Here is a 12,230-nt window from a genome sequence, read left to right as displayed (position 1 = left end):
GTCCTTAATAAGTCAACCAAATGAAATATTAAGGCTAGGATCCAACAAACTATGTATAGTTGGAAGAGGGATGCCGTAATCCACACTATAAAATATTTGAAGGTAGGTAAATGACGATTTACCAATTTCCACCATAAGAACGAAATATTTTATTATTAGGTTTTATTGGTCTTGAAATTCCTATATCTTTTGAGATACATTGAACTTTTCAATGGCATGTTTGAATCTCGATTGTGCCCTCTCAGGTTTGTGACTGGGATGCCGAGGATCACAAACAAGGTGTGAATAACCATACAAATTGACTTGGTACCCTTAACCATATTACCTAATCGATGTGCCGGTTAACCAAACACACTGCACCGATCAATAATAAAGTCAAGTTACCCTTTGCCACACTTACTAGTCCTTGTTAGTGTGCCGGTTAACCACACATGCTCCACTAACGAATTGGTAAGGTATAAAGTGTAATTTTATGGGCTAGCACATATTTCACATTTTCCTAAAGTAACTAAGATTGGGAATTGATAATGTATAGTTACTTTATAATTCATTATACTTTTAATGAGAATTTAAAGTCGTATCTAACCTGTTCGGCTAACGACCCTCCACTGATCAAGGAAGCGGTGGGTGAGAGTGGACACCCATTAAGTCACCATTTTATAGGCAACAACCTTATACCCCCCTTATACACCGGCTTCGTGAATGAGGCCTACTAACGGTAAGAATGACATATTCTTATACACATCTATATAAAAAATTATAATAATAGTATAAGTGTTGATTTTTAAACTTTTAAAAATCTAAGGTTTAATTTGGAATTAAAGTATTAAAGTATAGGACTTTACAAATACCAAAACTTGAGGGCAAGAATTGAAACTATTCCAAGGCTCTTCAAATTGTAACTTATGAGTTTTAATGGTTCATAAAAATGAAGACTCTTCGTTTTATGAAACATCTTTGTTCTTTAATCACAATTTAAAGAAGTGACTTTTGGTTATCCACAACTTGAGGACAAGTTATGGACACCATCATTGCCATTAAGATCAAGAATTAAACACACATGAAGGTTACACATAACTCCTATGATCTTCTAAAAAACTCGTAAGAACACATATATATCACAAGCAATTTAAAGAAATCATATTAACAGATATAATACTTGAAAATTGATAAAAGTCATGAGAAATGGGTTAACATAATCATTACCACTTTTAAAAAAACAGATTTTACAAGTCCAAAACAATTTGGGATAATGATTTTAATCCATTTGCAGCAACAAAACTCGAAAAACTGCCCAACACGCTCCTACTCGTCGAGTGCATGAACATACTCGACGAGTAGGATGAATTTGTTGATGGACTCGGCGAGTCCTCCCCATGAACTCGACGATTCCAGTCGACAGAGAGCAGATTTTCGACTTTTTCAAGCAGTTTGCATCAATTATATACAAAAAACAATGCTACGGTCTAATACCACTGATGGGTTTTGACCATTCTAACACTTCCTATGTGTACATGCAACCCTAATAACCTTGAATCTATGTTTTCTCTATATACATGCAAGTTTCTTTTTCATGGTTATCTCCTAACTAGCATGGCATGGGGAATATATAAAACATAAAAACTAGTAGAAATACATACCTTGTTGTTGCTTGGATTCCTTCAAGAGTTTGTGAGCCTAGCACCCCAAATGTTGTGCCTCAAATTCTTCACACAACACCACAAAACTTGTAATAACTTGAGAGAATACTTCTACACTTAAAAATCGGTTATGCCCTCACAGGAACTCTAGATAGCCGATTTTGCTAACCAAAAGGTTCTTTTTATAGTGTTGTCGCAATTAGGGTTTTCACATCAATACTCTTACTTGTCATGACTCTCCATTTCTGATGACCCATGGGCTTGTAACTCCCATGGACTATCCATGGAGATCCATATGGTTATAACCAAACCCATAAACCATGGATCATTAATCCACCATAAAAGAATTGATGATTGTCATAATCACCCCTATGCATTTAATTAGTATCACTTTGATCACCAAATTAATACTAGATTAATACTTGATCAATACTAATTATATAATACTATTATTAATATATTAGAACTTATAATATATTAATAATCACAAGTGTACTTTCTCTCATTTTATCTATCCAAGTATTGGAATGCCATGCAACCTAAATGGACCAAGCCGAGTTGGGTCAAGTACATACCAAATAAAGTTATGGACTTAGACACTATATCCAACATAATTATCTTGGTATGTTAATGTGTTATGGTCAGGAGATATGCCTGTGTGGTATGCTATGTGTGTAGAAGGGGTTAGTTGTCCTTACCCAGTTATGCCTCACTGTATGATTACCTCTCGTTACTGTATGCTAGTGCTAGGGGGTGAAATAGTCCCCAGTTACCGGTTGAAAGATACCGATGGTGTGTACCGGTTGAAAGATACCGATGGTGATTACAGGTTCAAAGATACCGATGGCAGTTATCGGTTGAAAGATACTGACGGTGCTATGTGGTATGTGGTATGATGGAGGAACTCACTAAGCTTTGTGCTTACAGTTTCAGTTTTGGTTTCAGGTACCTCTTCATCCAAGGGGAAAGAGCCGGCTGCGTAGCAGCGCATCACACACATGCTTTCCGCTTCGGATTTTCTGGGATTGTACTCTGATTTTCACTGTTCCCGATGATATGGTTTTCGAGACATGATTTTATGATTTTATGAATGATGAAATAGTGACAATGTTTTGGTAACATAAATTATGATTTACGTAATTTAAAAATAAAATTTTTGGCCTCAATTTGTGATATTACAAGTTGGTATCAAAGCCCTGGTTTGAGGGATTCGGACACGCCCTCGGGGGTGTCTGGACTCAAACTGAGGGACTAAAATATTTTTACAAGGAAAATGGTTTTCTAAAATATAAGTTAAAGAATTTTGAGAAAGATATGGTGTGTGATGCGTGCGACCAGCCGGGCTCAAGTATGTTTTCCCCAAGATACCCATACTTTATATGTTATATGATTTATGATTATGAGGAATGCATGCTAGTATAGGGCTAAGGATCTAGGAAGGATGCCTTATATGCATGTTGTATGAGCTGTATGCTAGGACTATCTAGTCACAGGTAGGATGGTCTGATTAGGTTATGCTTGAAGTGGTTACCCGATGCACCAATGCTGCTTACTTTGTGCTATAGGGGTTCTGTATAACCTTAATTAACTAGCGAGCGGATATGTAACAGTATCCATAAGCTCGTTAGGGGAGATGGTGAGAACTCCTAGTGTTGCTAATGGCGGAGAGTAGGTCAGAGGGTGCCCTAGGAAATCCTAGGATGAGATTAGTTGAACGGGTATCGGAAAAAGGGACTCGGTGAAGTCAAACCAATCCTTGAGGAATGTACGGATAGATGTGGAAGGTAGTATGGGCCCGTACTACTGGAAGCAGAGGATTTGTACTCAACTCAAGGAGGGCCGAGATAGAACCAGGGGACTTGGAGAATGTGTGAGACCTCTCGAGAGTATGTATGATACTGATGTATGTATGATTATTTTTAGTATGGTGACCACGCGACATGGAGCGGGAGGCTTGGGGTCAGGATCAGGTTCGGTCTCGGGTGAAGGGTCCGAGCAGGTAGATGGTGGACTACGCGAGTTCATCACGTCGGAGATCACGAGAGGTATCCGTGAGTCGACCCGGTCATCTTCGCGTCGATCAACGAAGGGGTCATCGAGTTGATGGAGGATCGCCTCCAACAATTTAGGAGTGATTTGCCGTCTAGCCAGGCGAGTACGCGCACACTGTCCTTCAAGGACTTCAGAGGGAGTGGTGCGCCAGATTTCCATGGGGTGAAGGACCCCATTACCGATAGGAGATGGACCGCAGACATTGAATCTGCGCAGTTGACGAGCTTCTGCCCAGAAGGGTCGAAGGTCTGTTTCACTACGGGATGTTTGAGGGATCGAGCCAGAGATTGGTAGGAGTTGATTGGTGATACGTTAGGAGCCCCAGCCATTGAGGCTATGATGTGGTCAGATTTTGTGACCCGATTCAGGGCCGAGTTTGCACTAGTTGTGGAGCTCCAACAGCTGGCCAGGGAGTTCTTGGATATGAGACAGACTACGGAGACTGTGGCGAAGATCACAGCTAAGTTCCGGGAGAGGGCTTTGTTGGTGCCCCAATATGTGGGCGATGAGGACATGATGAGGACCCGCTACCATGACATGCTACGAGCCGATATCAGGGAGCATGTTAGTTTTTCAGCCCGCCCTACCCTGGATTCCATGATTGCCAGGGCAAAGGAAAGGGAGATTGATCTAGAGCACATACGTAAGTGGATGGTAAAGGAGGGACAGACGATATGGGCTTCGGGAAAGAAACCCAAAGGATCCGATGTTAGGCCGAAAGGCCAGTCAGAATGAGACCGTTGTAGGAAATGCGATCGGTCACATGAGGGAGTTTGCCGCACTAGGTCGGGTTCTGGCGGCTATAAGTGTGGCAAGATTGGGCATTTTGGTTGAGATTGTACTGCCCTTACTCTTCCAATTCAGATATCAAACCTGATTTGCTTTCATTACAATCAGAGGGGCCAAAAAAAGGCCAATTGCCCCAGATTGACAGCAGCAGCGGTGCTGGCAATGGCGCCAACTCCGGCGACTGTGCGGGTTACGGATGGACGGAAGGTCAAGACGGAGGCTCCAGTGGTGCGGAGCCGAGCATTTCAACTGACAGCCGAGGAGGCACGCGCTGCACCCGATGTGGTGATGGGTATGATTTCTCCTGTCAGATCTTTTATGTTATGTTTTCATGATTTTGATATGTTATATGTATGTGCTTTGTTTAGGATCATTCCATGTGAATGGTATCACAGTTCAGGTATTGTTTGATTCGGGTGCTACCCGATCGTTTGTCTCTTTTTCGCTTAGCAAGAAGTTTCCTGAGTCATCAGGAATGTTGGATTGCCCCTTGAGGTCGAGATTGCGGACGACCGGTCAGTGCGAGCATCATAGGTCTACCGAGGTTGTGTTTGAGGTTGTTCGAGGAGCGTTACCTGGTAGATCTGGTTCCCATACCTTTGTGGGAGAACAAATTTATTATTGGTATGGATTGGCTAAGCCCCAATGTGGCAGTGATTGACAGCGCGTAGTAGTTAGTGCGGATCAGGACCGCAAGTGGGGGAGAGTTGGTGGTTCAGGGTGAAAGGCCACAGCAAGGACCAGCTTTATGTTCGGCAGCAAGGGCTAGGCGCTACCTCCAGCAGGGTTGCACATGATATGTCGCTTACGTTATGGATACCCAGGAGGCGGGTAAGGTGACAGTGGGCGATGTACTCGTGGTGCGAGAGTTTGCGGATGCATTCCCTGAGGAGTTGCCTGGGATACCTCCGGAGAGGCAAGTGGAGTTCAGGATTGACCTAGTCCCTGGTGTGGCTCCGATAGCCAAGGCACCGTATCGGTTGGATCCTCCTGAGATGCAGGAGTTGTCTACACAGCTGTAGGAGCTGTTAGACAAAGGATCCATTAGACAGAGTAGTTCACCCTGTGGAGCCCCGATTTTGTTTGTAAAGAAGAAGGATGGGTTGCACCGAATGTGTATAGATTATCGGGAATTGAATAAGGTAACAGTAAAGAACTGTTACCCACTCCCAAGGATCGATGACCTCTTTGACCAGCTACAGGGAGCAACTTGGTTCTCCAAGATTGATTTGCGTTCAGGGTATCTTCAGATGAGGGTCAGAGAGGAGGATGTGCAGAAGACTATTTTCCGGATGCGCTATGGCCGTTATGAACTCGCCGAGTCCCAAGAATGAGTCGCCGAGTCCCAAGAACGACTCGCCGAGTCCCTCTATGTCCAAAACTATACAGTCGATTATAATGGGTCTTAACGTGTCAAAACCATAGATCTGGCCTCCTAGGGTCCATTTTATATGTAAAGCTTCGAACTTGATGTACATGCATGGGGCCTTTGGCTTAAAAAGCCATAAAAGGAGGTCTACAAGATGCATGGGTCTCCATGGCCATAAAGTTGGCACCTTTATGCCATTGGAACCCTCAATGGTTCCAGATCTGAAGCACAAAACCACTTTACACACAAACCTGAATATAACTTCACTAATACTTAGAAAAATATAGAAAATCGCCCCAAATCAAGATCTAAGCAATGAGTAGCCAAGGTTTCAGCTTTATACCTCAAATAAGCTAGAAATGTGCCCAAAACTCTGGATCTTCTTGCTTCCTCTTGATCTCACAAGCTTCCTACTCCTTCTCAAACTTCAAGCACACAAAAAATGGCACCACAAAGCTCAAGAACACTCAATAATGACTAGGGTTTCAAGTTAGGATTTTCAATGGGTTGGGAGGGACGATGGGGGCTGGTTTGGGGTGTTATAAGCTGTTTAAATAGGGTGCAAACCCTCAAATTTACGGTTTCACTCAGTTAGCTCCTACTCGCCGAGTCGGTCTCCCGACTCGTCGAGTAGACCACTTAAACCCCGATAAATGACGAGTCTACTTGATGATTTGGGCCTCCAACTCCCAAAGTCCCAGAGTAAATTGCAACATTTCTTGAATTTAAAAACGTACCAGGAATCGGGTGTTACTGATGGGTTTTGGTCATAAGACATCCTATGTGCTCATACAAACCCTAATGCTTGGATCTAGGTTTCTCTATTGTACATGCTTTGAATCCAAGACTATAAACCCTAATTCTAGCATATGGAAATCAATATTAACATATAATTAGGTTTAAGATATTACCTTGATTGTTATGTAGCAATAACAATCCCAATTCCTCCTTGAATTGACTTTGGAAGGCTTAGAGTCACAAGTGTCACTCCTCTAATGGCTTACAGACACCAAGAGCAAATTGAGAAGGTATAAAGAGAGAGGAGAGAGGTAGGAATTCGTCCTTAGGACTTTTTGGGAAGGCTTAGACGAATTCATGAGCCTTTGGGGGTTTATATAGGTGTAAAGATTAGGGTTTTAGTCCTTATCCTTATCTAGTTGCTTGCCCACCAAGCAACCATAAGATAAGTCTTAGAAACCCTTATCCTAGTCGAATTCTAAGGCATTATCACCTTAAATTTGTTCACCCTATATTTAATATAATCCTTACTTTATTTTGTAACTATCACATAATTACAATTCAGCCCCTCTAGTTTAATTAATTACACTTGATCACAAAATTAATTCTTAATTAATTATTGACCAATATTAATTAAACAAATATGATTTCTCCTTTAATATATTATTCTTATAACATATTAATAAATCATAATAACCTCTCTCTCTATCTATTTCTCCAATCAAGTTGCTTTGGTGAAGGCAACCCAAAAGGACCATGCACCATCGGGTCAAGTACATACCAAAATAGTTATGGACTTAGACACTAATCCAATAGTTACATGATAGGTTCCAAATTTTTGAACTGCGGGGAGTTTCATTTGAAGATTGTTGCGGATCTTATTGCGGTGGAGTTTGTTTTGGAGAAGGCACCGGAGCTGATTGTCTTGGAGGAGTTTGTTTTGGAGAAGGTTGTAGTGATGGTTGTGGAGTTGGTTGCGGAGTCACAATCCTTTGATGGATTGGATGATGAATTGGAATTCTTGGAGGTGAATGATTTGAATGGCTTTAATTAAGATGCAGATGAGAATGTCGTGGGGACTCACTTCCCCCTTTTGAGGAACCATCTATCTGTTGTTCCTCAAACCATTGTTTAAGGCCATCAATTTTCAAGAGAGTTTTGTTGAATTAAGACTTGATTAATTCAGAGACTTGAAGATTGTTGGGGATTTCAGTGTTGAATTAGTAGTGAGGGAACGCCTTAAACCATTGATTGTTGACTGAAGAACCGCAATGGTAGATTCATAAGAGTTGTGGGTTTCTTCTACCAGATGTTTGGAATGGGCTGCCTGTATTTCAATAGAGGTCTTCAAATCATCTTTCAATGTAGTTACCTCTTTGATGAGGTTTTCAGCAGTTTCCATAAATTCCTTCTGATTAGCAGTGCGACTATTATCCAAGGCTCTAATTCGCATTTCAACTTTCAGAGTGATGCGTTCTGCGACCATTCATTCTCTAGCTTCCAGGCTTTCTATCCTTTCAACTAGAGATTGTGGTACAGGGATCTCTGTGTTAATTGGTTGGCTGGTGATGACTGTGGCCAAGATTTGGTCGTCTTTGGATTGGAGACCCAGAAATTCCTTTCTTGATACAGCCAGTTTCTTTTTCTTCTTTGCATTTGGTTTTGAAGTGGAGTGTTGGGATCCACTGGATTCTTCATCATCAAATATCATTAAGAATTCTTCCGAGTTGGGAGGCTACTAAACATCTTCAAGATCAATATCATCAAGTCCAAACATTTTACCTGAACTAATCTCCACTTTGGTTCCATCATTGTTGGAGTCATGATTTTCAATACGTGGGCGAGCCGTCGATGGACCAGCACCACCTTTTAGATTTTGAACTTGTTGCATTGTAGTTTCTATTTGAGACACCCAACCTTCAATCTGCAAAATATCATGAATAGTCGTGGCATTGTTGAATGAGTTTGCCCAGTACTTTGCCACTTTTTGAAGAGTTGCATCGTTCTGTTGTTGTTGTTTTTTTTTCTGTTGTGCCCTTCTTGCTTGGACTGCTCTATGAAAAGCTTCAAATTTTCTGATTCCGGACTCAGTACTTGGACGGTAGCGAGACAAAGAATCTTCTGAACAAACACCATCAATTCTTTCAAAATGCACCGAGGTGTCCCTCGGTTTAGTGCTTCCCTGCACAGTTGCGCCCGCCACACCAAGACCACTTGTGTGAAATGTTGGTGGAATAGGATTTCCTGAGCCTCCTCGGTCTCCTTGATCGGAAGTCAAGTTTGGCATCGAATCAGTTCTGGCTAATGTGGAAGAATTTCCTAGCAGTGTGACTAGTGTTTGTATTGTTTATCCCACTTGAAGAAAAATGGAGTTCAACTCCTCAGGCTCAAAGAAATATATGTATGATGCCCAGGAGACCTTAGGGCGACTTGTACCAATAGCATCCACTTGGGATCCGACTGGGGGTGTGTCTCCATGTTGAGATGAAACAGATACACTTATTGTATCTGAGTGTGAGATGGGGTATGAACTGGTGAGCATGCGGTAGCTCCGTGGACTAATAGAGTCCTTTGAGAGACTGCAATATTAGTCGTGGTACACATTTGGCTTTGGCTTGGAGTTAACTTCAGTTTCTTCCTTCATAACATGTCCCCTGAAGTTGAAGACTCATGATGAGTTTCAACTTCCACAGTGACTACGTGGTCTTCAGTTTTGGTAGGAGTCAAGTGAACCGCAATAGAGGATTTTGCGGTTTTAGACTTCCGTTTCATGGAAGGTTCGCCTCCTTTTCTGACAACATTTCAGGGTGCTTTTCTTGAAGTAACTGCTTGCTTGACTCTTTTTAGTTTAGGATGGACAATCTGGTATGCGGTAGGAGGGAATTCTGTTGCGGTAGGGGGGACTTGAGTTGAGGTAACGGTTGCGGTAGCCTGACTAGATCTATGCGGGGAAGAGTGATATGATTCAATACCACTCGTAGCCCTGATGTGGTCAGCTACGTCATGGGTCGTGATTCCAATAGACTCCAAAATATATCTAGGTAATCTCCTAAGTGGTCTAAAATTTGTTTGATCTTTTGAGGGAGTGTACCTTTTTAGATCGCGAGTAACAAATAGCATCATGTCATCACCCATGTCGAGTTTGGCCTCCTTGTGTAGATCCGAGATGCAAAGGGACCAAAATCGAGCAGAAGTGAGTTCGGTTGCATCTTCTTGAGGAAGCTCCTTTGGAATATACTGGAAGAAATCATCCCATAGAATTTTACCCTAATTGACCGCATTACTAGTGAAAAAGCTCCACACTATCTCTAACGGTTTGATACCCATATTATTAGTGCCACCTATCCTGCTGGAGAGACTTATGATCACAAAGTGACAAACGAACTGCCACACCATCGGGAATTGATTCTTCTTTAATTCTCTGATCCCTTTCAATTTCTTCTGGTAACCCATCTGGTACAGGGTTGAAATCATGTCATTAAGGCTTGGTGAGTAGAAGTTTATGGAGGGAAGGACCCTAAGACTGATTGCTTCCAGTAACTTGTTCTTGGTTAGCACAACCAGACAATCATCCACCAAGTTGAGATACATTACTTGAAGATTGTGGCTTGGACGGAATGCATAAAAGGTGCACTTGAACATAGTCGGTAACGGAACTACTTCAGTGAAAGAATTGAAAGCACCATAAAGTGGATGCTTTGGGAGAAACTTGAACATCAGTCTAATTGCATCGTTGTAAGATGGATAATCTTTGAAAATCGCTATGATGTTGCTTGAGGCTTTGGATGGTGTTTGGTCTTTGATGGTGGTTTCTGAGCCAGTGGGTCGAGCAGACCCAAATGCCTTTGATTGTTTCTTGGAAACTCCTGATTTCACCATGTTTGCAGTAAAAGATTTTAGAACTTGCAGGAAAGAGTTTGAGCAAGAGGATGAAGAAGATGAAGATCGTCTTTAAGGGTTCAGAAAGCGTAAAGTGATCTTGGGAGGAATTGGGGGTTTTTATACCTCAAGATTTGAAATCTTATTGTAATTAATTTATTCACAGCTGTTAAAGTTAAAAACCTTTGGGTTTTTACCATTATAAGCCACAAATAAAGAAAAAGAAATTAATTTCCTAGAAAAGCGGAGCATTAAATGCATGTTAGGTCCATGATCACACGCTAGAAAATCATGTGGTGAAGGTTTTTATCCGTTGTGAAGAAGTAGGAAGTTGAAACGAATTTGACAATAAACGTTTGTGAGACATGACCGGTTGGGGAAAAAGATTTTTTTAAATATTGAGTTTTATGTAAAAACATTTTATTTGTTTATTAGCCTAAAATAGGCCTGACTAAGAAAAGTGAATTTGATAGGGATTGAAACGTTGTATGATACAAAATGACTGTTGTAAAGAATGTTTTTTTATTTAATGAAGAACATTAAACAACACATAAAGGTCTCAATTTTTATGAAGTGTTTATGGAATAATTTATTGCACCTACGGTTGAGGTAAGAAGATTGTGGTGTCATTTGTTGAAATTATGGATGGATTCAGGTGAACGCGGTGGAATGCAGTTTGACTGCGGTAGCGTAAACTGAAGGAACACGTGACAAGAAGTTAGAAATAAAAGAAATAAAAGACCTACGAAATATGTCATCATATTTGATTGTAGTATACTAACCATACTGAAAAGATATATGATGAATATATTATTCAAGAATCGCAGTGAGAAAAATGTTTCAAGATTTTAACTTTGAAAAAGAAAAGAAGTAATTTATTCACACTTGGAGACCAGATGTGGTATGTGGTATCTATCAATTCAAAAAGAATTGCATGTCCGTTTTCATCATTCCTAACATTTCTAGAAAGCTATTTACTTTTGTAGCAACAAGTGCTTTGGTAAAAACATCTAATATATCCAAATATCCTCGTGAGTCAGAACAAAAATTAGTTCGATGTTACCTTTGAGGATGTGATCCTTAATGAAGTGGTATCGTAGTTCAATGTGCTTCATCTTCGAATAGTCGATAAGTTTATGAGACATCGCTATAGCACTCTCTAAGTAACAATAAATTGGTACCTGCAGCATTCTGTATCTGTAGTCCATGAGTTGAGTCTTCATCCATAGAACCTGGGAACAACAACTAGCTGCGGCCATATACTCAACTTCTGCGGTAGACAACGAGACACAATTTTGCTCCCTTGAGGACCAGCTAACTAGTCTTCCTCCTAGAAATTGGCATCCACCTGAAGTACATTTTCGATCTAATCTACATCCAGCATAATCCACATCCGTGAAGGGTTGAAGGCCGAAGTCATTTCTTGTGGGGTACAAGAGGCCTAAGTCTTTACTTCCATTTAGGTATTTGAAGATTTGCTTGACTATGTTCAAGTGAGATAATTAGGGATTGGCTTGGTACCTATCACATAAGCCTTTTGCAAAGACAATATCCAGTCTACTTGCGGTGAGGTACATCAATGACCCAATCATTCCATGATAAGTTTTGTGGGCAACTGATTCTTTGGTTGGATCAACTCAAATCTTGTATCCGAAGGTCATCGGGACCTTTTCTGAGGAACAATTATCCACTGAGAAATTTTCAACAGCTCAGAGGTATATTTTCTTGATGAATGAATATCCCTTGAGGGACTTGTTTCACTT

Source organism: Lactuca serriola, chromosome 1, assembly GCF_051521515.1.
Source record: "Lactuca serriola cultivar US96UC23 chromosome 1, Lser_US96UC23_V15, whole genome shotgun sequence".
Lineage (NCBI taxonomy): Eukaryota > Viridiplantae > Streptophyta > Magnoliopsida > Asterales > Asteraceae > Lactuca > Lactuca serriola.
Note: the sequence above shows the minus strand (reverse complement) of the source record.